General features: G+C 44.4%; 1 long non-coding RNA gene across 1 annotated transcript in view; it reads left to right on the top strand.

Moving 5' to 3' along the window:
• The window catches only part of LOC136576688 (uncharacterized), an 85,550-nt gene extending 60,566 nt beyond the window's left edge, over positions 1-24,984 (top strand). Inside the window, exon 3 of the long non-coding RNA XR_010786399.1 lies at positions 23,375-24,984. This is a non-coding gene — a long non-coding RNA (uncharacterized lncRNA). The remainder of the gene's footprint in view (positions 1-23,374) is intronic.
• The last annotated feature ends 535 nt before the right edge of the window (positions 24,985-25,519 follow it).

Here is a 25,519-nt window from a genome sequence, read left to right as displayed (position 1 = left end):
GGAATAGCCTTTCATATAATGCATGGATGTCCTAGGTCTGCCAGAGCATTCCAGGCTCGTAGAAGGTGGTCCAAAGCAGAAGACAACTCCATTATGACATCCACATGCTGTAATAGAGCATATATACAGGGTGTTATGTTCATGTAGGACAAACTATGATGCTCTCCCTGAATTTTACCAAAGCGTTAGACTGGGATGTAATAATGACGGCAATGGACCAACATATAAATCCATGACATCACTGAAACAAGGGAAACTCAAAATACAGGAGAGCACATTCTTCTTAACCAACTACGGTTTGGTGGACCTTGCCTAAAAGTAGGGTATTCACCAGATACTAGAGATGAGTGAGCACCAAAATGCTCGGGTGCTCGTTACTCGGGACAAAATTATCGCGATGCTCGAGGGTTCGTTTCGAGTAACGAACCCCATTGAAGTCAATGGGCGACCCGAGCATTTTTGTATATCGCCGATGCTCGCTAAGGTTTCCATTTTTGAAAATCTGTGCAATTCAAGAAAGTGATGGGAACCACACAGCAACGGGTAGGGCAGGCGAGGGGCTACATGTTGGGCTGCATCTCAAGTTCCCAGGTCCTACTATTAAGCCACAATAGCTGCAAGAGTGGGCCCCCCCCCCTCCCAACAACTTTTACTTCTGAAATGCCCTCATTAGCAATGCATACCTTAGCTAAGCACCACACTACCTCCAACAAAGCACAATCACTGCCTGCATGACACTCCGCTGCCACTTCTCCTGGGTTACATGCTGCCCACCCCCCCACCCCCGCACAACGCAGTGTCCACAGCGCACACCAAAGTGTCCCTGCGCAGCCTTCAGCTGCACTCATGCCACGCCACCCTCATGTCTATTTATAAGTGCGTCTGCCATGAGGAGGAACCGCAGGCACACACTGCAGAGGGTTGGCATGGCTAGGCAGCGACCCTCTTTAAAAGGGGCGGGGCGATAGCCCACAATGCTGTACAGAAGCAATGAGAAATCCAATCCTGTGCCACCTCCATCAGGAGCTGCACACGTGGGCATAGCAATGGGGAACCTATGTGCCACACACTATTCATTCTGTCAAGGTGTCTGCATGCCCCAGTCAGACCGCGGTTTTTTATAAATAGTCACAGGCAGGTACAACTCCGCAATGGGAATTCCGTGTGCACCCACAGCATGGGTGGCTCCCTGGAACCCACCGGCTGCACATTAATGTATCCCATTGCAGTGCCCATCACAGCTGAGGTAACGTCCGATTAAATGCAGGTGGGCTTCGGCCCACACTGCATGCCCCAGTCAGACTGGGGTTCTTTAGAAGTAGACACGTGCAGTTACAACTCCCTGTGGACCGACAGCATGGGTGGCTCCCTGGAACCCACCGGCGGTACATAAATATATCCCATTGCAGTGCCCAACACAGCTGATGTAACGTCAGCTTTAATGCAGGTGGGCAAAAAATTTATTGGATTACACTGTAGGCGAGGGCCCAAAAAAATTGGTGTACTAATGTACGTCAGAAAAATTGCCCATGCCCAACCAAGAGGGCAGGTGAAACCCATTAATCACTTTGGTTAATGTGGCTTAATTTGTAACTAGGCCAGGAGGCAGCCCAGTTAAAATAAAAATTGGTTCAGGTGAAAGTTTCAACACTTTAATGAGCATTCAAACGTATAAAAATTGTTTACAAAAATTATATGACTGAGCCTTGTGGGCCTAAGAAAAATTGAAAAATTGCCCGTTCGGCGTGATTACGTCAGGTTTCAGGAGGAGGAGCAGGAGGAGGAGGATGAATAGAATACACAGATTGATGAAGCTAAAAGGTCCACGTTTTTGATGGTGATAGAGAACAATGCTTCCATCCGCGGGTGCAGCCTACATGTTGTTTAGGTATCGCTGCTGTCCGCTGGTGGAGAAGAGAAGTCTGTGGAAATCCAGGCTTTGTTCATCTTGATGAGTGTAAGCCTGTTGGCACTGTCGGTTGACAGGCGGGTACGCTTATCCGTGATGATTCCCCCAGCCGCACTAAACACCCTCTCTGACAAGACGCTAGCCGCAGGACAAGCAATCACCTCCAGGGCATACAGCGCGAGTTCAGGCCACGTGTCCAGCTTCGACACCCAGTAGTTGTAGGGGGCAGAGGCGTCACGGAGGACGGTCGTGCGATCGGCTACGTACTCCCTCACCATCCTTTTACAGTGCTCCCGCCGACTCAGCCTTGACTGGGGAGTGGTGACACAGTCTTGCTGGGGAGCCAGAAAGCTGTCAAGGGCCTTAGAGAGTGTTCCCCTGCCTGTGCTGTACATGCTGCCTGATCTTTGCGCCTCCCCTGCTACCTGGCCCGCGGAACTGCGCCTTCGGCCACTAGCGCTGTCGGATGGGAATTTTACCATCAGTTTGTCCGCCAGGGTCCTGTGGTATAGCATCACTCTCGAACCCCTTTCCTCTTCGGATATGAGAGTGGAAAGGTTCTCCTTATACCGTGGGTCGAGCAGTGTGTACACCCAGTAATCCGTAGTGGCCAGAATGCGTGTAACGCGAGGGTCACGAGAAAGGCATCCTAACATGAAGTCAGCCATGTGTGCCAGGGTACCTGTACGCAACACATGGCTGTCCTCACTAGGAAGATCACTTTTAGGATCCTCCTCCTCCTCCTCCTCAGGCCATACACGCTGAAAGGATGACAGACAAGCAGCATGGGTACCCTCAGCAGTGGGCCAAGCTGTCTCTTCCCCCTCCTCCTCATCCTCCTTATGCTCCTCCTCCTCCTCCTCAACGCGCTGAGATATAGACAGGAGGGTGCTCTGACTATCCAGCAACATACTGTCTTCCCCCGCCTCTGTTTCCGAGCGCAAAGCGTCTGCCTTTATGCTTTGCAGGGAACTTCTCAAGATGCATAGCAGAGGAATGGTGACGCTAATGATTGCAGCATCGCCGCTCACCATCTGGGTAGACTCCTCAAAGTTTCCAAGGACCTGGCAGATGTCTGCCAACCAGGCCCACTCTTCTGTAAAGAATTGAGGAGGCTGACTCCTACTACGCCGCCCATGTTGGAGTTGGTATTCCACTATAGCTCTACACTGCTCATAGAGCCTGGCCAACATGTGGAGCGTAGAGTTCCACCGTGTGGGCACGTCGCACAGCAGTCGGTGCACTGGCAGATGAAACCGATGTTGCAGGGTGCGCAGGGTGGCAGCGTCCGTGTGGGACTTGCGGAAATGTGCGCAGAGCCGGCGCACCTTTCCGAGCAGGTCTGACAAGCGTGGGTAGCTTTTCAGAAAGCGCTGAACCACCAAATTAAAGACGTGGGCCAGGCATGGCACGTGCGTGAGGCTGCCGAGCTGCAGAGCCGCCACCAGGTTACGGCCGTTGTCACACACGACCATGCCCGGTTGGAGGCTCAGTGGCGCAAGCCAGCGGTCGGTCTGCTCTGTCAGACCCTGCAGCTGTTCGTGGGCCGTGTGCCTCTTATCTCCTAAGCTGAGTAGTTTCAGCACGGCCTGCTGACGCTTGCCCACCGCTGTGCTGCCACGACGCGCGACACCGACTGCTGGCGACGTGCTGCTGCTGACACATCTTGATTGCGAAACAGAGGTTGCGTAGGAGGAGGAGGGTGGTTTAGTGGAGGAAGCATACACCGCCGCAGATACCACCACCGAGCTGGGGCCCGCAATTCTGGGGGTGAGTAGGACGTGAGCGGTCCCAGGCTCTGACTCTGTCCCAGCCTCCACTAAATTCACCCAATGTGCCGTCAGGGAGATATAGTGGCACTGCCCGCCTGTGCTTGTCCACGTGTCCGTTGTTAAGTGGACCTTGGCAGTAACCGCGTTTGTGAGGGCGCGTACAATGTTGCGGGAGACGTGGTCATGCAGGTCTGGGACGACACATCGGGAAAAGTAGTGGCGACTGGGAACTGAGTAGCACGGGGCCGCCGCCGCCATCATACCTTTTGAAAGCCTCCGTTTCCACAACCCTATACGGCAGCATCTCCAGGCTGATAAATTTGGCTATGTGCACGTTTAACGCTTGAGCGTGCGGGTGCGTGGTGGCGTACTTGCGCTTGCGCGACAACACTTGCGCTAACGACGGCTGGACGGTGCGCTGAGAGACATTGGTGGATGGGGCCGAGCACAGTGGAGGTGAGGGTGTGGTTGCAGGCCAGGAGACGGTAGTGCCTGTGTCCTGAGAGGGGGGTTGGATCTCAGTGGCAGGTTGGGGCACAGGGGGAGAGGCAGCGGTGCAAACCGGAGGCGGTGAACGGCCTTCGTCCCACCTTGTGGGGTGCTTGGCCATCATATGTCTGCGCATGCTGGTGGTGGTGAGGCTGGTGGTGGTGGCTCCCCGGCTGATCTTGGCGCGACAAAGGTTGCACACCACTGTTCGTCGGTCGTCTGCACTCTCAGTGAAAAACTGCCAGACCTTTGAGCACCTCGGCCTCTGCAGGGTGGCATGGCGCGAGGGGGCGCTTTGGGAAACAGTTGGTGGATTATTTGGTCTGGCCTTGCCTCTACCCCTGGCCACCGCACTGCCTCTTCCAACCTGCCCTCCTGCTGCACTTGCCTCCCTCTCTGAAGACCTGTCCTCAGTAGGCGTAGCAAACCAGGTGGGGTCAGTCACCTCATCGTCCTGCTGCTCTTCCTCCAAATCCTCTGTGCGCTCCTCCCTCGGACTTACTCCAATTACTACTACCTGAGTGATAGACAACTGTGTCTCATCGTCATCGTCCTCCTCACCCACTGAAAGGTCTTGAGACAGTTGCCGGAAGTCCCCAGCCTCATCCCCCGGACCCCGGGAACTTTCCAAAGGTTGGGCATCGGTCACGACAAACTCCTCCGGTGGGATAGGAACCATTGCTGGCCATTCTGGGCAGGGGCCCGGGAACAGTTCCTGGGAGTCTGCCTGCTCCTCAGAATGTGTCATTGTAATGGAGGAAGGAGGAGCAGCAGGCAGAGGATTCAGAGTTGCAGCAGTGGACGGCGCAGAACTCTGGGTGGTCGATAGATTGCTGGATGCACTTTCTGCCATCCACGACAGGACCTGCTCACACTGCTCATTTTCTAATAAAGGTCTACCGCGTGGACCCATTAATTGTGAGATGAATGTGGGGACGCCAGAAACGTGCCTCTCTCCTAATCCCGCAGCAGTCGGCTGCGATACACCTGGATCAGGAGCTCAGCCTGTGCCCACACCCTGACTTGGGCCTCCGCATCCTCGGCCGCGTCCTCGTCCTCTAGGCCTACCCCTACCCCTCAGCATGGTGTATTACCAGTAGTGCAGAAACAGAACGCTGTAATTAAATGTGCCGCTTATTGGCCTGTGGTTGGAGGCTGACCGCTTACGGAACGCACAGCAGAGGCAAGAAATAATTTTGCGCAAGCCTGCTGTAACACTTAGCTGGCTACGTATGTATTAGGACAACTACCCCCAGCAGAGACCCAGTACACTTGTGGACAGGAATACAGCGGTGATGTAAGAGGCAACACAGAGGCAGGAAAGAATTTTGCGCATGCCTGCTGTAACACTTAGCTGGCTGTGTATGAATTAGGACAACTACCCCCAGCAGAGACCCAGTACACTTGTGGACAGGAATACAGCGGTGATGTAAGAGGCAACACAGAGGCAGGAAAGAATTTTGCGCAAGCCTGCTGTAACACTTAGCTGGCTGCGTATGAATTAGGACAACTACCCCCAGCAGAGACCCAGTACACTTGTGGACAGGAATACAGCGGTGATGTAAGAGGCAACACAGAGGCAGGAAAGAATTTTGCGCAAGCCTGCTGTAACACTTAGCTGGCTGCGTATGAATTAGGACAACTACCCCCAGCAGAGACCCAGTACACTTGTGGACAGGAATACAGCGGTGATGTAAGAGGCAACACAGAGGCAGGAAAGAATTTTGCGCAAGCCTGCTGTAACACTTAGCTGGCTGCGTATGAATTAGGACAACTACCCCCAGCAGAGACCCAGTACACTTGTGGACAGGAATACAGCGGTGATGTAAGAGGCAACACAGAGGCAGGAAAGAATTTTGCGCAAGCCTGCTGTAACACTTAGCTGGCTGCGTATGAATTAGGACAACTACCCCCAGCAGAGACCCAGTACACTTGTGGACAGGAATACAGCGGTGATGTAAGAGGCAACACAGAGGCAGGAAAGAATTTTGCGCAAGCCTGCTGTAACACTTTGCTGGCTGCGTATGAATTAGGACAACTACCCCCAGCAGAGACCCAGTACACTGAGGACGGTCACAGGCAGCCCAAATAGATTTTTTTCCCCAAATGTTTTTGGAAAGGCCCACTGCCCATATACACTAAATATGTCTTCTATTCCTGCCTCACCACTACTGGCCCTGGACAATGTAAAATTACTGCAGGACGCAATGCTCTGCACGGCCGATATACAAAAAAAAAAAAAAAAAGTGCAACACTGCAAAAAGCAGCCTCCACACTACTGCACACGGTTAGATGTGGCCCTAAGAAGGACCGTTGGGGTTCTTGAAGCCTAAAATAACTCCTAACGCTCTCCCTATAGCAGCTCCGGCACCAGCAGCACTGTCCCTGATCTCTGTCAGAATGCATCTGTGGCGAGTCGCGGGAGGGGCCGATTTATATACTCGGGTGACACCTGATCTCACCAGCCACTCACTGCAGGGAGGTGGTATAGGGCTTGAACGTCGCAGGGGGAAGTTGTAATGCCTTCCCGGTCTTTCTATTGGCCAGAAAAGCGCGCTAACGTCTCAGAGATGAAAGTGAAAGTAACTCGAACATCGCGTGGTACTCGTCTCGAGTAACGAGCATCTCGAACACGCTAATACTCGAACGAGTATCAAGCTCGGACGAGTACGTTCGCTCATCTCTACCAGATACCTCAGGCTTGAAAATAAACAGCAAGTAGAGATGGGCCTAAAACAAATACTCTTTCATTATGGCTTATGTAAACAAGTGATTTGTCGGCTGAGAAGCTTGTTTCTGCTGCTAGAAAAATTATCACTGTCAGCAGCACATGAGAAAAGGGACTATGTTGTCGATACCAATGAATGTGTATTGGGGTCAAACAGGATTATCCGGGTTTAGGCAAACCCCTCTCAACAGGTCTCCCATGCATGAAAATGACAAATCAGCAGTTACTTGCCTCTCCATACTCCCCCCCCCCCCCCCCCCTCCATCTTTATATTACTGTTCTCATATAGGGACTGCTTGTGCCCTAGGGGGACCAAGACAGCCTAGATACCTCTTTATAGTCTAGAACCCCTATAGTTACACCCTTGCTTACCAGGACAAACTGAAATAACATATTCATTTCTGGTCCAATAAAGATAACATTTGGTATGAAATCCCCTTGGCCTAAAAGAGAATAACAATGATATCGGGATCAGTGGAAGCGCTCCTACAGTGCTAATGGTTTTATCAATGTAAATGAAAAAGGACTTACCCGGCACTAAGTGAGCAACCCTGTGGCGGGTTAACTCACTAGTACCTCCAAATCCGGGACAGCCTGTAGATAAATTGGACGAACTTCCTTCCCAATCCTGTCTGGAGAGCTGCTTGGATGTCTGGGATCCCCAGGGACAGGGAGCCCAGTGTATACAGGAGTCAAAGAAAAAGTATCCAAAATAGCGCTTCACGGGATGAAGTATATTTTTCTCTGCACCTTAAAGGTGTAGTTTTATTGTTGCAACGCGTTTCAACCCACTCAAGGGTCTTTTTCAAGCATGATGCTTGAAAAAGACCCTTGAGTGGGTTGAAACGCGTTGCAACAATAAAACTACACCTTTAAGGTGCAGAGAAAAATATACTTCATCCCGTGAAGCGCTATTTTGGATACTTTTTCTTTGACTCTTGGCCTAAAAGAGGTAAATTACTTGAAAAGTTGGATTTCATTGACCTTTTTCACTTATTGAATTAGAAAAGAGTTCATCATTTTGTTTATATTCGCTGTGTTGCCATCTTTCACAAATAACTTTCTTATGCTGTAACCATTGCAGTTACTGCCAATAGGACCTTTCAGCCAATGGCCAAATCTTTTCAAATGAAGCAGTGGAAACACTGACACCTGCAGGCTGTTAGGATATATTTATATTGTGGATCTCATGGTGAGTGCAGTTTTTTTTATAGTGAAAGTATCCGTAATAATTTTTGTTTTTGAAATTTTTTGACTTAAAAAGAAAAAAAAAACGGGAAATATGTTAAGATAAGGTATACTCACTGGTTCAGTCCACCACTACTAATACTCGGGACCTTCCCGCCAGGATTTCTTTACGTGAGTGCAGTTGTGAGGTACCTAATTGCAGTCATTTAAACAGAACCCAACACTAGACATATTTTTTTCTATTTTTTTTTTTTTTTTTTTTTTTTTTTTTTTTACAGTGGCTGTCTATATGTCTAAGGTTTCTATCAGAAATTCTCCTGGAGGAAACTGTGATCATAAATGTTCACAAAAAACAATCCTGTCTGGAGAGCTCACAGGTACTTGTTAAATGTTGGTGTGGGAGAGAAACCGTCCCAGGCCTCCCCAACACTAGCATATCTATATATATAAAATTGAATGTATGCGTGTTTGTCTGTCTGCCTGCCTGTCTGTCCTTTATGCGCTACTACACCATTCATCCGATCGCCATGAAACTTTGGGAAGTTGTTGAGTACACTCCTGGGAAGATTATAGGCATAGTACATTTATGCTACGATAAATGGCGCGCATGCGTGCGTCGTCGACAGTTACGACCCCCCCACGTAGATCGTTCGATTTCCATCATTGCCACTAATTCTCTCACTTCCCGATGTTGTAGAAACATGAAATTTGGCACGAGCATTGATTATGTCATAAATAGGAAAAGGTAATGGGTCCCAACTCGATTATTCAATTCTATACGCCAAAGAATTAGCGTCCAAATTTTACGTACGGAATGTAATTTTCTCACATAGAAACATTAAATTTGGCATGGGCATTGAATATGTCATAAATAGGAAAAGCTAATGGGTCCCAACTCGATTATTCAATTCTAAGCGCAAAACAATTAGCGTCCAAATTTTACGTTTGTAATCTAATTCTCTCACTTCCTGATATATATAAATGAATGTATGTCTGTCTGTCCTTTATGCATTACTACACCATTCATCCAATTGCCATGAGACTTTGGGAAGTTGTTGAGTACACTCCTGGGAAGATTATAGGCATAGTACAACTATCCTACGATAGGTGGCGCGCGTGCGAGCATCGTCGACAGTTATGCCCCCCCAGACAAAGATCGTTTGATTTCCATCTCAAGCACGAAAGCAAAAGGCATTACGAGCAACGGGATGAGTGTTCAACCACAAAATGATGCATCCGCCGAACGTTTCGCAAGACAATTGCTGGATATTGAGAATGCTGAGGTAAAATGAAAGCTGTGCTGTGATTGGTTGCTATTTCTTATACTGCTGAGGTAACATGAAAGCTGTGCTGTGATTGGTTGCTATTTCTTATACTGCTGAGGTAACATGAAAGCTGTGCTGTGATTGGGGCTACTATTATACTACTGAGGTTGGATGAAAGCTGTGCTGCGATTCGTTATTATATATTATACCACTGAGGTAACATGAAAGCTGCGCTGTGATTGGTTGCTATATATAATACCGCAGAGGTAACATGAAAGCTGCGCTGTGATTGGTTGTTATATATTATACCACTGAGGTAACATGAAAGCTGCGCTGTGATTGGTTGTTATCTAGATATATAAAAACGAATGAATGTATGTCTGTCTTCGCAGCAACGTGCGACAGGTAAGCTAGTTTGAAATAAAATAAATCTTGTTATTTGTATAGCGCCAACTTATTCCGCAGTGGTTTCGGGTAATTTATTTATTACCCCCCACCAAGCTGGGTACTCATTTTACTGACCTCGGAAGGATGGAAGGCTGAGTCGACTGGCTACCTGAACGATGCAGGGATTGAATTCGTAACCTTCAAGTCGTGAGCAAGAGTTTAGGACTGCATTTCTGCTACCTTTAAAACTCTGCACCACACAAGGCTGTGGGTCCATATGTTGTCTGTACTAATTCACGGACAGCATGAATTAGTACAGATACGGATCTTTATAGCCTTTGGGGCTATGTCCACTGACATTTTTTTCTCGTACAGACCATCGATATGTTCCGTTTTTGCTCATATCATGGATGGGAACTAGGGCATGCAAATGCATGATATTGTGCGGGCTGTCCTGTGTATCGGACAGCACACAAACAGATGTCCGATGCAAGTTGTGCCCAAACCTCTCGGATGCAACTCGCACACATGGTAAGTGTACAGCCGGCCTTACGTTATTATGATAATTCATCCCATTGTGGATTTTGATGCAGATTTTGGTGTGCACTTTCAGTAAACGAATTTCATGGTGAAAATCTGCAGCATTTCGCAACAAATAGAACATGCCTATCTTCTCAAGCCCACATTCAGTAAACACTTACTAATGCGCTCAGACACTAGGTCAGGAGGATCAGAATAAACTCACTGGGCAGATGGGAGGGAGATCAGCTGGTGGCCAAAAACTCTCTCCATACCTGATGGGGAATTCTACTTTTTACTTCCCATGCGGCTCTCCACCGGAATGGATCGTGTAAGGATCTGAGAGAACCTCCCGGGAACTTTGTGTTTTCTTTGGTTCTAAGGCACTATCCTCATTTATTCCTTGAATTATCAAGCCCACATGGTGCCTATCTTCTCAAGCCCACATGGTGCCTATCTTCTCAAGCCCACATGGTGCCTATCTTCTCAAGCCCACATGGTGCCTAACTCTTCTAGTCCACATGGTGCCTAACTCCTCTAGCCCACATGGTGCCTAACTCCTCTAGCCCACATGGTGCCTAACTCCTCTAGCCCACATGGTGCCTAACTCCTCTAGCCCACATGGTGCCTAACTCCTCTAGCCCACATGGTGCCTAACTCCTCTAGCCCACATGGTGCCTAACTCCTCTAGCCCACATGGTGCCTAACTCCTCTAGCCCACATGGTGCCTAACTCCTCTAGCCCACATGGTGCCTAACTCCTCTAGCCCACATGGTGCCTAACTCCTCTAGCCCACATGGTGCCTAACTCCTCTAGCCCACATGGTGCCTAACTCCTCTAGCCCACATGGTGCCTAACTCCTCTAGCCCACATGGTGCCTAACTCCTCTAGCCCACATGGTGCCTAACTCCTCTAGCCCACATGGTGCCTAACTCCTCTAGCCCACATGGTGCCTAACTCCTCTAGCCCACATGGTGCCTAACTCCTCTAGCCCACATGGTGCCTAACTCCTCTAGTCCACATGGTGCCTAACTCCTCTAGTCCACATGGTGCCTAACTCCTCTAGTCCACATGGTGCCTAACTCCTCAAGCCCACATGGTGCCCATCTTCTGCTGCAAATGAATGGGGTTTCTTTTATGTTTATACTTTACTTTGCTGTGAAATAATTTTAACTCTCCTTTCACACAAAAATTCCACAGCTATTCCACTATGTGTGAACTCCCTTTTGGGTACATTCACATATAGTGTAAACGCTGTGGATTTTCCTGATGGAGTTTCTGCATAGAAAATCTGCATCGTTTAAATGGTGAGGGAAAAATCTATGCGGATTCTGCAGCAGATTTGGCATATTTTAAATCCTCAGCATGTCAATTTTTGGCTGCAGATTTCACCTTTGCAATGTGAAGGGCAAAATCTGTTGCAAATCTGCAACCATATCCACACCGACTGGTGTTCATTTTGCCACTGCGGATCTGACCCATCTGCTTACCCCCTAACTCTCCGGGTCTAGTAGATTAGCCATTGTGACAGATAATAAATGTAGGCTTTCTTTTTCTGGTCCCATTCCAATTTATTCTAGGGTTAAGTGAAATAGCAGTATCACAACTTTGGAAGTTGACAAATGAACTGGTCTGCAATGTATCTCTGCACACTAACATGTATTTTTAAAAGAAAGAGATCAAAAGAAGAATTAAAATATTTGAAATAGTTTTATTTGCAGAAACATATCCAGTTTCTTATACCGAACCCATTGCTGCCATAACTCAGTCTGCTTATAGCTGCAGCTTCCCACGTATGAGCAGTCACATACATTATTGCCTAATCTTTGTTTAATATTTAACTGTGATATCCCTGCTGTTAGCAGAAAACCAAATGGTGGGGAATTCATACTTCAATTAAAGTTTCCATTCTTGCTTATGTTATTTGAAGTATAAAAAATATTTTACCTTCATTACTAATTTCTGGCATTCTTAATAATATTCTGCTTGACAAAAACACACTGGGGTAGAGTTATTAATATTGTCATAAAATTAAAAAAAATATATGCGCCAAATTTATCACCCCCACTCCCTCATATTGTTTAAATCTTCTTAGACATTTCTCTCTTCCTTTTGGTTGGCTGACTTTATAGCAATATTTTATACCAAAAGTTTGTGGCACATTTTAAGCCACACACACTAGTTTTTCTAGACCCCATGTTGTGAGGTTCACAAAGGGTCTAAAACACATAAATCTAGTGCAAGGCATGTTTGCCAGTTTTTTTTTGCCATAAATTGAGCCAGAATTCTGGTTTATTTGGATTAGTAAATCTTCCCCATAGTCTTAAAGTGGCAAAACCGTAGGGTCGGCCCTGCATGATGCCTCTTAGTATATGTGTAGTGGTATAAAAAGAGGATATAGGATCACTAGAGAGGCGTTTAATGGTAGGTGATTAGATTAATGGATTTGATATCCGGGAATGTTCCTCTAACAATTAAAGGCTACAAAAATTGAGCTTTCTCAGTGAAGTAGGAGGATGGTATGTGAAGGTGCAGTGATGGAGGCAGAGACATGTTTCATGCAGAAAAGTGAACTTCTCTAAAAACATTACTATATACGTAATGGCACTCCATAGGAGGGTTCTTGTACTTAAATGTTACATTATAACACTTTTTATTAAAGCACCAGTAAGCAAGTATCTAAAATGGCATATCCTTCTCTACCTCTCTCCCCATCCCGGCTATGTCACTGACTGGGGGTGTGGCTTACTTCGGCAGCCACCGTCAGCACATCTTGGCTGCCCCAGCAGCAGCCTACAGGTAAGTATGCCCTGGAGCATGGAGTCTTCCCTTTAACCTCTTACATCATCATATAAAAAAAGACATATTAGTGGTGGTCTTAATAACTTGGGGAAAAATATATACATGTTTATTAGAAAGAACTAGCATATGATTTTTTTTTCATTTGAAGAACTGTACAGTAGAGCACTAAACCTTTACTTGGAAGCAATTCCAATATCAGTATAGGAAAGGGTTCTTCACAATTGGGGGCTCTTCACGTTTTAGCCATATGTCAAGTACATACATTTTAATGCCAAAAAAAGGATTAAAGCTTATTGCTTGAAGTACAATAAAGTATAGTTGGCCGAATGTAGTTCAAAAGTGCATACTTTTCACACGTTTGATATCCTTTTTGTTCGTGTACATTTCTTGGGGGGAGACATATGTCAAACATAACGTATGGAACCTAAGCTGTGCATTTCCATATGTTATATGTATCATTTTGTTGCTTTTAAATGCCTAAAAAAAAAAAAGTGTTCGCTTACAAAACTGTACACAGGCTTAAAATGGCATATGTTTTGTATCCTTTTTTTCATGCATGTTTAATATATATACTAAACGTACATTAAAATCCTGATGTGAACAGCCCCATAGAACTATAGAATGCCCTACCTCTTAAACAATTGTAATGGTCAATACAGTGACATTCAAAAAGTACTAGATGTTCATCCAGTGACTAATGAATGCCATGTGAAGCAAGGAAGGATTTGTTTGCCCTGTAAGGCAAAATTGACTAGAGATTTGGCTTTCCCTGGATAAGCTATTGAAAGCAGATTGGCAATGGCCTGCTGCTCGGCACCCTTGCTAATCAGCTGTTTGCCAGGCCTTTGGTATGGAGCTGAGCAAAAACAATATGGTACAGTGTTAGCCAGACAAATGTATGGAACTGAGGAATCAGCTGAATTCCCACTGCAGTAGCCCAACTTGGGCCATTTCATTTGTAGCCTGAGTTCTCATTTATTTCAATCGCGCCTTGGCCTGCCATACCAACGTGAGCCACTGCAATAGCAGTAGCGCTGTCTGCTTCTGCTAGAAATTCGCTCCGTGTCTGAATGCAGCAACTCAACAAAGAGCTGATCGGTGGGGATCCCAAGTGGCGGGCCCCAACCATTCTGCTATGATGGCCTATCCTGATGGCCAATAGCTCATAATTGGAAAACCCATGTTCATTGTAAGGTGGTAATATCTTCTGGATAAATAGTTCAGCGTTGGCCATAAACATACATTTTCTTATACCATAATGATAATACAAAAATGATCATATGGAAAATGTATTAGAGCTTGTTAAACTGCATCTTTATGACATTTCTATGGGAATTTGAAAAGTTGTATATGATGTTTCATTATGAGGCACATTGACCATACAAGTAGTAAGCTTTCAGGAGATGTGCATGAAATTGAATTTGTTTGGATGAATCACTTATGGGAGATCTGGAAACAATTAGGCCCTGATTGATATAAATATTGGATTGATTATATAAAAATCATTACGTTTATAGCCAGCTTTATCAAGATTTCTACTATGTCTTTCCAAAGTAATAGCAGTAGACTAACATTTGGTTGTTTTTTCAAGCTGAGCATACACATGACATATCCAAGCATTAAGCCGAGAGCTATCTCTTCCAATTCACCCATATGGATGCATGCTCGGCCAAGTATGCATGTGCTCTGAATAGGAGAGAGGAGAAAACTTCTACCAGACACCTCCTGGCAGTGGCTTATCTCTCAAGAACAAAAGGATTGTACATGTTGAAATACAACAGCACAAGTGGCTCTTGTCTCCTCTGGCTTCAGTTTTTGAAGGACAGTCGAGAGGACCCCATACACAGGTGGTTGGCCAAAATTGATGGGTTTGGTCAATAGACATTGAATGTATAAAGCCAAGTTTCCAACTTCCATTGACAGCCATATTGGCTCCCTTCAAGCTGTTTGTTATGTCACCTAGTCACAGACGTATCTCTCGCACCTGTTCTTGGCCCCCTCTTCTCACAAACCAGCTTGTGTGCCTTTTCTGTAGGCTATCAAAGTATTTAGTCTATTACAAGGTGTGTTTTTTTTTTTAATTGAAAGGAATGCTGGGGAATGCAGTTTAGTGCTGACTTAAGAGGCTGATCTTGGGACAAAACATGAAGTTACACTAAGGGGGAGGGACTAATATCGCCTGGTGCCATCTGCTTGTGCCAGTCTGCTGAAGATTTACTAGTTCCTCGGTTCCATTCCTGTCTTACAAGATGGCTGCGGTGTCCCTCACATTACCAGAGGCACATTGTATGTTGCTGTAGCTTTCGTAGACTAATACACTAAACTCTGCTCTCTATTTGGCCATAGAAAAGCGCTGACCAATCTCGAGATCAGCGTGTAGAGTCTTAGACTATTGATATACAGTGTGAATCGGTTAGTGAGAGGAGTGCTATGGCCATCTTAGAAGACAAAAATGGGACCTGGAAACTGGTGTACCCAGAAGAGAATTGTGCAAGCACAGAGCACCAGGTAGTATTACACACCCTACAGCATAGCTTCAAATTTGGTCCCTGGGACTGGAGGCTCATTTTTACGAGGAATGAAGTAACTAACTTTTTCTCCTGCTTCTCATATCAGTGTAGCCCGTGGCCTGGGGCATACCTGCATGAAAAAAGTGGTGTTTCTAAGACTATATCCTCATGTGTGGCAGAGGCTCTATTCGTATAATTACACAGTGCTTGAGATAAGAATGTATTCTGGCACCTCAAACGCATCATATGTTTTTATACTTATATGCATCCAATTAATCACTACTATACATAGTAGTTCTGATGGCTATGGATGACCTATTAGTTTATAAGAATTAGGACCTGAAGCGTGGACCTGGAAAGGGGAAGCTATGAGGTCCTACTACCCCCCTCCTGTAAGTTATTTTTGGTGACATTAACCTTTTATCTGCAATCATCCACTAGGTCACCCTTAAATTCTGGTATCTTTGTATTTCCCCCTTTTGCTACATTTCTTACACTGAGGACCACTTGTTTCACAAGGTGGTAGTTGGCGCTCTCCTCAGTGATGTCCTAGTAGGATGAGGGTTTGCCGTGGTTCTTTGATCATTTTTTTAAATGCTTGTTGGGCTTCTGTGTGTGAAGGTGGTCCCCATTTGTGGAACCACTGATTACACCAGGTAAATATTACTCACTTCTATTGCTCTACATATTTGAGTAAAGTGCTGTCCTTCTCCTTTTTTTTGATTGGTTTGTTTCCATTCAGGGTCCCTGGCATGAAATCCCAGATGAGAGAGTAGCATGCTGGAAACCAGTCGAACCCCATTGTAGTCAATTGGGTCCATCCAAAGCTGTCGGGTCTTGTATTTGCTGGATCCAGCACTTCCATGTTTTCTGTTGCTCAGCTCATAGGATAGAGCCAAAGAACGGCAAAGGTTGATGTTGATGTAAACCCAGCCTCATACTTAATTGTTTCCTCGTTGTATACCACAAGACCTATGCCCTGAATAGTTTCTGATTGAATTTGGAAATAAACTCTCTAGAATCTATGGTCCTATTTTACTTGTATCAGAACAGAACAGTGTGCTTAGGAGTATAACTTACACTTGTATCTTTCAGAAAGCCAGCAAACACAAAGCTTAGTCAGTGTAATGTTCAGCTAAACTTCCTTTCCTATTTAACCAAAGCAGAAACATTTCAGGGATCACAGCCGAGTTATGAAACAGTTCTTGGAATATTCTCAGTATTGGCCATTAATAACAAGTTTTTAACACGTATTATTTAACAGAAATTCTTCTCATCAATATAAAACCTCAGGGTTCGTCATCCAGTGAGATGTGATTTACTGATCCAGCCATGTATTTTACAGTATTTTAACCTCTGTCATTGAAACATTTATTTATACTTGTCACATGTTTGACATGTCTTACTTAGAAAACCAACTGTGATTCTTTGGAAAAAAATATTGACATAAAAGCATTTTGTGTTAGACTTATGTAACACTTTATTGCACTGCGTAACTGGCTGAATAATAGTGGAGATCATTTATAACGGAGTTATTCAGAATCCTGTCTTAAAGGGACAGTACACTAAAACATCACAATAAAAGTACAGACGTGGTTCTCTTGTGAGTGATGTTGTCTCCTACAATAGATGAATACATGCCTAGTAACAACCATTATTGGTTGTAGGGACCGTCAAAAGTAAAAGTTAGAGCCATCTGTAAAAGACAATGATTGTGTTTATAGGACTGATATAGTTGGCTCAGACTAATGGAAGTTTTTGTTTTCCAAATGTTTTTTGATTGTGACTGCATAAGATTTCTAGCGGTAGGGAGATTTCCACTGCTACAAGAGTTTATTGCAAAGGATATGAAGCATCTTTATGCTGGTTATTAAAATGAAAAGTCATACATATAATGCACTGAAAGTGACGGGTCTGCCAAAGCAAGAACTACTCTTACAGGGGAGGTATCCATTCCGGCACATGGAGTGGTCATAAGTAGAGCACTCCCCTCAATAATATGCTTGCTTGAAAAGGGCAAATGGAAAGGGTTTGTCTTTGTCAATCAGTGCAGTTCTTTGTAGCTCAAAATATAGTCACATTGATATATACATTTAAAAAGGCAATGTCCATGAATAGTGTTCAGTGAACTGAACCAGCTGAACCCTATCGCGGGTCAGACGTTGCTAAATGTTCATTGAGAACCTGAACCTGGGACGGTTCGACTCAGCCGAACATGCTAAAAGAAGGAAGCTGTCAAAAGTCTTTTTCCTTTCTTTTTCATTCTCGCTTTTCTATAATTTTCTTTTTCTTCTTTCTTTAGTTTCTTTTTCTTCACTAACTTTGCCTTGAAAACAGCTCAAAAGTACTTGGACTCCTACTTAGGTGACCTAAGAGTGTTTATACAGAGCTTTTATGGCTCTCAGGCTTTATTCACACGAGTGTTTTATTGCGGCAATCTTGCCGCGATAAAATGCTGGCCGAAAATCATGACCATCTGATGCATTGGGTTTCAATGCATCAGCTCAGATGGGCGATTTTATTTATTTTTTCCTGGATTCGTTAAAAACGGACAACCAGAAAAGATAGCACATACGGTGCGCATTCTGGCTGGCTGTTTTAACATCTGCCTGGAAAGATAGGTCTGGAATCTATGGAAGCCTATGAGAACTGCCAGAAAAGGGAGGTGGGAGGGAGTTTTCCAGTGCCTTTGCTAAACTCCCTCCCCCTTTCCACCCCTTGCCTGCTGTTTGCAAAGGGAGGAAGCGGGACGTTAAGGGAAAATTTGCACACTAGCTCCCGCCCGACCCCCTCCATTTGCCGACAACTGGCAAGGGGTGGAAAGGGGAAAGGAAGGGGAAGGGAGTTTAGCACAGCTAAACTCTCTCCCCCTGTCCGATGGTATCCTGGGCTGTGGTGTATACACCGCAGGCACGGCCATCTGAATGGGCGGTAAAACGGGAGATGTAGTCATGACTTGGTCATGGTTGCCTCTTGTTCCCATGATTTTTGGGCTGCGCTGTGGCCGTGATGCGGCTGGACGAAAATCACAGGGCCTGTGTGAAGGAGCCCTTAGACAGTGTTATACACCAGTTTTATGGGTATTGGTGAGACTCTGGTTTAGTTCAAACTAGTTTGGACTGAAGCAAGCTTTTTGCTGAAATTTGGTGAACTGACCAAACTGAACTTTTCAAAGGTTTGCTCATTGTTATCCTACGAAGTACAACCGCTCGTATATCACAACTGTATTGTCCGGAGCAAGGCAGGACCTCTTGGCAGTGGCTATTGGCAAAAGTAGCTTAATTTACAGGGAAATCTTGTTCAGCTGCTTTGTTAATTTGCCACATTTCAACCATTTAAGTGGAAGGGAGCGATGGCTGGCTGGTTCTAGTTTATCACATCAAATGACACGATCTGCAGATAATGTCAATAAAAATATGAAAAAATAGTTGTCTGAACTCTTGGTATTGGAGAAGTAACATAATAACTTATATACGGTACATACATTTAATATTAGATAAACATTAAATGCTGCCCACTGAAACCTATTACATCACCTCTCTTTATTTGATTGATTGCTGTGGGCAGCACTATCATTTTTTGGTAGAAGAGTTTTTATGCATGAGGACTAAACTAATTTTATCATTATTACAGTCTCTTACGAATGTCCGGAGGGCAGATCTTGCTGGGCAGGCAAATTGTGCCACATGTGTGTTCACTTTGTCATCACTGTTAAGCAGTTTAAACTGGGGCCCTTAAAGGGGTTGTCCCGCGCCGAAACGGGTTTTTTTTTTTTTCAACCCCCCCCCCGTTCGGCGCGAGACAACCCCGATGCAGGGAGGTAAAGAAAGCTCACCGGAGCGCTTACCTGAATCCCCGCGCTCCGGTGACTTCTCTACTCACCGCTGAAGATGGCCTCTTCCTCCGTGGACCGCAGCTCTTCTGTGCGGTCCACTGCCGATTCCAGCCTCCTGATTGGCTGGAATCGGCACGTGACGGGGCGGAGCTACACGGAGCTACACGGAGCCCCATAGAAGACTGCAGAAGACCCGGACTGCGCAAGCGCGGCTAATTTGGCCATCGGAGGGCGAAAATTAGTCGGCACCATGGAGACGAGGACGCCAGCAACGGAGCAGGTAAGTAAAAAACTTTTTATAACTTCTGCATGGCTCATAATTAATGCACAATGTACATTACAAAGTGCATTATTATGGCCATGCAGAAGTGTACAGACCCACTTGCTGCCTCGGGACAACCCCTTTAATGGACATTTTCAACCTCAGGATAGCTGATAAAGGTCTAATTGCTGAGAATTCCACGATCGCTAAAACAGGGGTCTGGCGCTCCCAATTCCCCTTCACTGCACGACCATAGTGAGAAGGTGTTTCAATGGAGTGGTTGTTAAGCAAGCACTCTGAACTTGCACAGCTTTTAAAGGGGTTGACCAGGGTAAAAAACATTTTCAATGCAGGTCAATGTGGTTGCAAAACATAATAAAGAAACACTAACCTTACTTAATCCAACTGCTCCCATTCTGCCATTCCCCAGCCCCCGCTGTGGCTCACTTCCTGCTACAACAGTGATGACTTCCTGGACAAAATGAGCTGATGATTGGATTCCTCAGCCATGTGTAAGTGGTGTTATTGCTGCAGCGGAGTACATTGGCAGAACGGGAACGTTTTCGGATCGTGTGAGGTGGGTAGGGTTTTTAATTCAAAGTAATGAAGTACTTTGGATTCCTTGTCTGTATTTACTTCTTATGGATATATTGGGCCATGTACTAGTATGTTCTTGCATCTGAGCTTCAGGGATTTCTTCCAGAGCAGTAGGACATGGTTAACTAGTATTGGGAACGGTGTGTTCCTTTGCCTTGCATACCTGCGACACTATATCTTTAGTCGACTGGTTGCCTCCAATAGTTGGGTACTTTGTCATTGATGTATCTAGACAGCTGGCAGCTGCCCAGGTCCATATAACACGTAGGAGAAAACATCTCTGTTCTGCTGAAATCATGTGGTGTTTTATTGCACATTCCTCCAGACCCAATGTTGCTTTCAGCATTTTGTTGTGATGGATTTTCTACAATGCATGGTTTATATTCTATGCACACATTTTTACTGAAAAAGCAAATTCTTGAGAATGCTTGCAGCAGCATGATGCTAAACATGATTTATCAATCGCATTTGTTTCTCTAGGTAACCTACAATATATAGCTTAGGAAACCTTGGTTTGTAGTAAAATAATCAACAAAATAAAAAAAAGGTAAATTAACAAAATATATATATTTTTTTTACCCACAATCTGATCTTTTTAAATTATTGGGGTATATTTACAAGGTCTGTACATTGTTGCAATCATTATTTGAATGTGTTAAATGATCTAAAGCGGTGAAATAACTTTTGCATATAGCATTGATTAGAAATATCATAGCATTGTTTTCATAATTACAGGCTAAGGCTTCGTTCACACGTACCTTGTTTTGCAAGCATCCGAGCTGCAAAAAGCAGAACTGTACGGATGTGCAAAAAAACACGCGAACGAAGCTCCGTGCCCATTGCTTTCAATGGGGCTGCTGCTGCTGTCGGCGGCCCCTTTGAAAGCAATGGGCTACAGGCACCAACCACGGTGATTTGAAATGTAAGCCCTTCCCTGAAAATCATGCCTAGCTTGTGTTAAAAAAAAACAACAAAAAAAACGTATACTCACCCCTCCAATGCTGTAGGGGCTTGGCGCATCTAGCCACTTGGTCCCCGGCACTGCTGTGAAGCTCTTTCAGCAGGCGGGGATTTAAAATCTGCTGAGTGCTGTGACCAATCACAGGCAGCGCTCAGTTGTCATTTAATGAATGGCTGAGTATTGCCTGTGTTTGGTTGAGTGCACAGCCAATCAAATGCAGCCCTTTCAGGAGGCGGGGATTTTAAATTCCTGCCTGCTGAAAAAGCTTCAGTACAGTGCCGGTGAGCCAAGCCGCTAGATGTGCCAAACTCTGACACGTCAGGGAAGTGAGTATATATATATTTTTACACAAGCTTCTATTTAAAGCCCTTCCCCGAAAATCACTGCAGGGGTTGCCTGCATCCCATTGTTTTCAATGGGGCGCCAGCAGCGGCGGCTCTATTGAAAGCAATGGGAGAACATTGCGATCCTCTGTGACAGCTGTGGCAGGGGATTCTTTACTCCCCGAGGGGAATGCCATCATCACTGAACACTGTGACAGTGCTGTCACAGTGTTCAGTGATGAGGGGACTCCCCGCAGGGAATATTTACGCACAGCACAGACCTATGCAGAGCACGCATGTCCTATCTTTTGCAGGTGTTTGAATTTGCAGGCCTGTAAAACACGGACATGTGAACACATCATAGGAAAACAATGGTTCTAATAGACTTGCGATTTTGTGCGCGCAAAACAACGCTTGTGTGAACAAGTCCTAAGGCTAACGGTCATTCACGTAACCACTTAAAACACGGGAACCGACAGGACATATGGGTGAGAATTGCTCACTTGTCAGAGTCGCTTGGTTTTCAGCGACTGTTGGCCCCTGTAAACAGGCACTTGTTTATCTATGAATGACTGCCTGTTTACTCTGGATAGAGGCAAGTGGCTGGAAAAGATCTCTGGCCCGCTCCACCTCCTTTCAGTAAGCAATCATTGCTCCTGTGTGAAAGTACAGGAGCGATAATCATTGTGACCGCTATCAGCCACTTGAGAACCTAATAATTGTCTTATGTAAAAGTACCCTAAAGTTTAGATTTATGGGGATCTGGGTGCTGAGACCCCCACCAATCACTAAAACAGGAGCAGAACAACTCAACTGAGCACTGTGATCCTCTGCTTTTGCATTGCATTCCTCAGCTAAGAGAGCAGTCTACAGACTCCATTACTTTCTTGGGATCTGTATATTGCTTGCTGTGCTCTCTGACTATTTTTTATGTATCCAACGTTTTTTCTTAAATGAGGCGTACCTTTTTAACAGCTTATGGTCTTCACCTACGTTTGGCATAATGAGACAATTAAGTATACAGTAAGTGGCATTGATGCCACCATACCAATCCACTCCAGTGGGAATCACATACCATAGGCCTTGAGCTACCTAAAGAGCTATCAAATGCTGATGCGGATTAAACAGATGGTTTAAAATTTATGAAGACAGCTTTTGGATTTCCTAATGCTTTCTTGACTAATGCTTGTGAAAATACAGTGATTCAGTAAAAGGCATCCCCAGTCTTATTATTGCCTAAGACTCCTAGTACAAGACATAAAGTCAGTTTCATCATATCTACAAAGTCTAATGAAGTTGAAATTGTGCAGCTGATTTCACTGTATGAGTCCCTACTGGATGTTTAGTCATGTGTTGCTATTACAAATAAAGACATGTTTATCACTAATGTACCCTATGAGGATACTCGCACTATTGAATCATTGGTGACTTATGTAATATTGCTCAGATTAAATTAAGAGAGGTTTGCCAATTCTTTTGGTATTGTTTCACTATTTCAATTCATTTAATACTCATGTAGAAGTTACAACGATGACGTTATTGGGTCAGTGGTAATCATGGATCGCCTTCCTAAGGTACAAAAGCCCTTTAAAGTGCCACCTAGGAAAATGTGGAGCATTTCAGCTGGCTAAAATTCTGTATTGAGCTTTTTATATTTATACTTTTGGGCTACATGATGTTCTTTTATGTACAAAACAAGTTTGTCTTTATTGTACACTGCGTCTGAGTTAATATTTCAATGTCGACAATGTCTTTTATTATGTTGTCAGTTGTGGGAGAGACATTTTTCTTGCATTACTTTACTAACTATACCCCTTTCCTTTTTAGTTGAACCATGAACTGCCAAGGTCTACCTCGCTCTGCATAGCTGTATACCGCAGGGAAAATGAGGGACTTTTGGGGGCAGATGTGTTTCCATTACACTACCATAATGCCCCTAAAAATCCTTATTGCTCTTGCAGTGTTCATCTGAGTCCCTGGACCCTCTGTGCAATGTCAGGAGATAGCTGGGATGTTTTTTTGGAAAGCCTCTTTGTACTACCACATTCACTTCCTTGCTTTATTTTTGGCCACACTTAAAATATAGAAGAGAAGATGTGCCAACATAGACAAAGTCTTTTTGCCAAAGAGGTTGAAGGACAGATTAGAGAGGGATGTTTTAACTCTTTGATTTTCACACGGCTCACAATGTTTGTTTGCTTTTGGACATTGCTGAATGCTTGTCGTAACAAACGAAATACTATTGCGTGATACACTGTACAAATGTTACAATAGATGCGTGACTTATAAAAAATAAAATAAATAGTCACAGCATTGCACATTGCATTAAAGGCATAAATGTTTTATATGTAGTGTTCCTATACCTGTGCTTGCATATTTCAGCATAGCACCACCTTTGTTGAGATTTGCCGCAAGTCACTTTTAGGGAATATACCACAGAAAATTACCTTTATGTTAAATATATGTAACATTTTTTTGGCTTGTTTTCAATGTCACAATCTATATTTTTTTTAAAAAGTTGTATTTCTTACTGATTATTAAGCCCATTAATAGTCAGACAACTTCTGTTCTGTACAGAGAACTTTTCAGCTGTCATCTCATTATCATCACAGGCAGCATTACAATGAAAACTAACACTTATACATAGATATAACAGGATCCACCATTTGCAATAGGTGATGTCACATCTCACCACCTCTCCCTCCCTGCGCAACAACCTCTGCACAAGTCACAAAACAACACTGTCCCATGTGTGCATGGCTCATGCCTAAATGTTAATTGCAGCAAAGTAGGTTGACAGCCCTCCTAGCCATGTGCAGAAAATGAAATTTAAAAAAAAAACAGTCATAAAATAAAAAAATGGAACATGCTTCACTAGCTGGTTTTAACTTGAAAAAATATGCATTAAGTATTACATTCTTTCAAATTGCTCTTCACTTGCTCCTTAGCATTCAGCTGTGAACAGGAACCGAAGTACCTTGAAACGCGTCGTTGCATATCACTGATTTGCCTTTTATATAATAAAGATGGTTGGATTTTATTTTGGATGTACCGCAGTTCTTTAAATTCTGAATTCCATAATGAGCATGCTCAAATTTTTTTTCAATCAATAGGGGTCCCATTTAGTTGTTTACAAGTGACCTATAGATCAATTATAAATGTATTTATTCAATACTGGAATAAATGTATGAAAGTATATTCTAACTTTTAATTACTTTTTTTGTAATCCTGTTTTTCTTTCTATGTGCTGTTGTTTTTATTCATGTAATTTGTTCTTTATAGCTGTTTGTGCGGTATTATACAGACCTGATGGATGGGTCTATATTATACCTATTAGAATGAGACTAGGAATATGAATTCTATATACTGTAAACTTAAAGGCAACTTGAGAAGAGACAGTTTGTTGGCAACCAATAAAACTTGAAATTAAAAAAAAAGTGTATGTATTTGTTTTTTCATCTTCATTTCTGTTTTAGGCTAAATTTACCTTACTGTATTAAATCTATGTATTTATGATACATAAATATGAAGAGTTCGCAGTTATGTGAATAAAACCACTAAGCATAAAATTAAAAATGTGATCTACGGCCTCTTTCAGACAGGCGACAGCGATATCGCCGAGAGAAAATGACAGCGATATCGCATCTGTTTTCTGTGCAATATCGCTGTATTTTCTCGCGGCGATATCACGATTTTGTGTCACTACAAAGTCGCGCAGCTTTAGAGCTCTCTTTGGCCGAGATTTTCAGGGGATCTTGAAATATAAGCCGAACCCTGAAAATATGGCCTAACAGCCGCTGTCAGGCCTGCCGCACGTCTCCTATGCAGCTCCGGCAGACTTGCTTGTAGTTTTCAGCAAGCACTTCTAGGCTTGGAGGTTCAAAATCCCTGCCTCCAGGAGCTGCTGCCTGTGATTGGTTCATCAAGCGCTACAGTGATTGGCTGAGCCTCGGCACTCATAAACCAATCACA

Source organism: Eleutherodactylus coqui, chromosome 8 (genome assembly GCF_035609145.1).
Source record: "Eleutherodactylus coqui strain aEleCoq1 chromosome 8, aEleCoq1.hap1, whole genome shotgun sequence".
NCBI lineage: Eukaryota > Metazoa > Chordata > Amphibia > Anura > Eleutherodactylidae > Eleutherodactylus > Eleutherodactylus coqui.
This window is presented reverse-complemented; position numbering and strand designations above follow the sequence as displayed.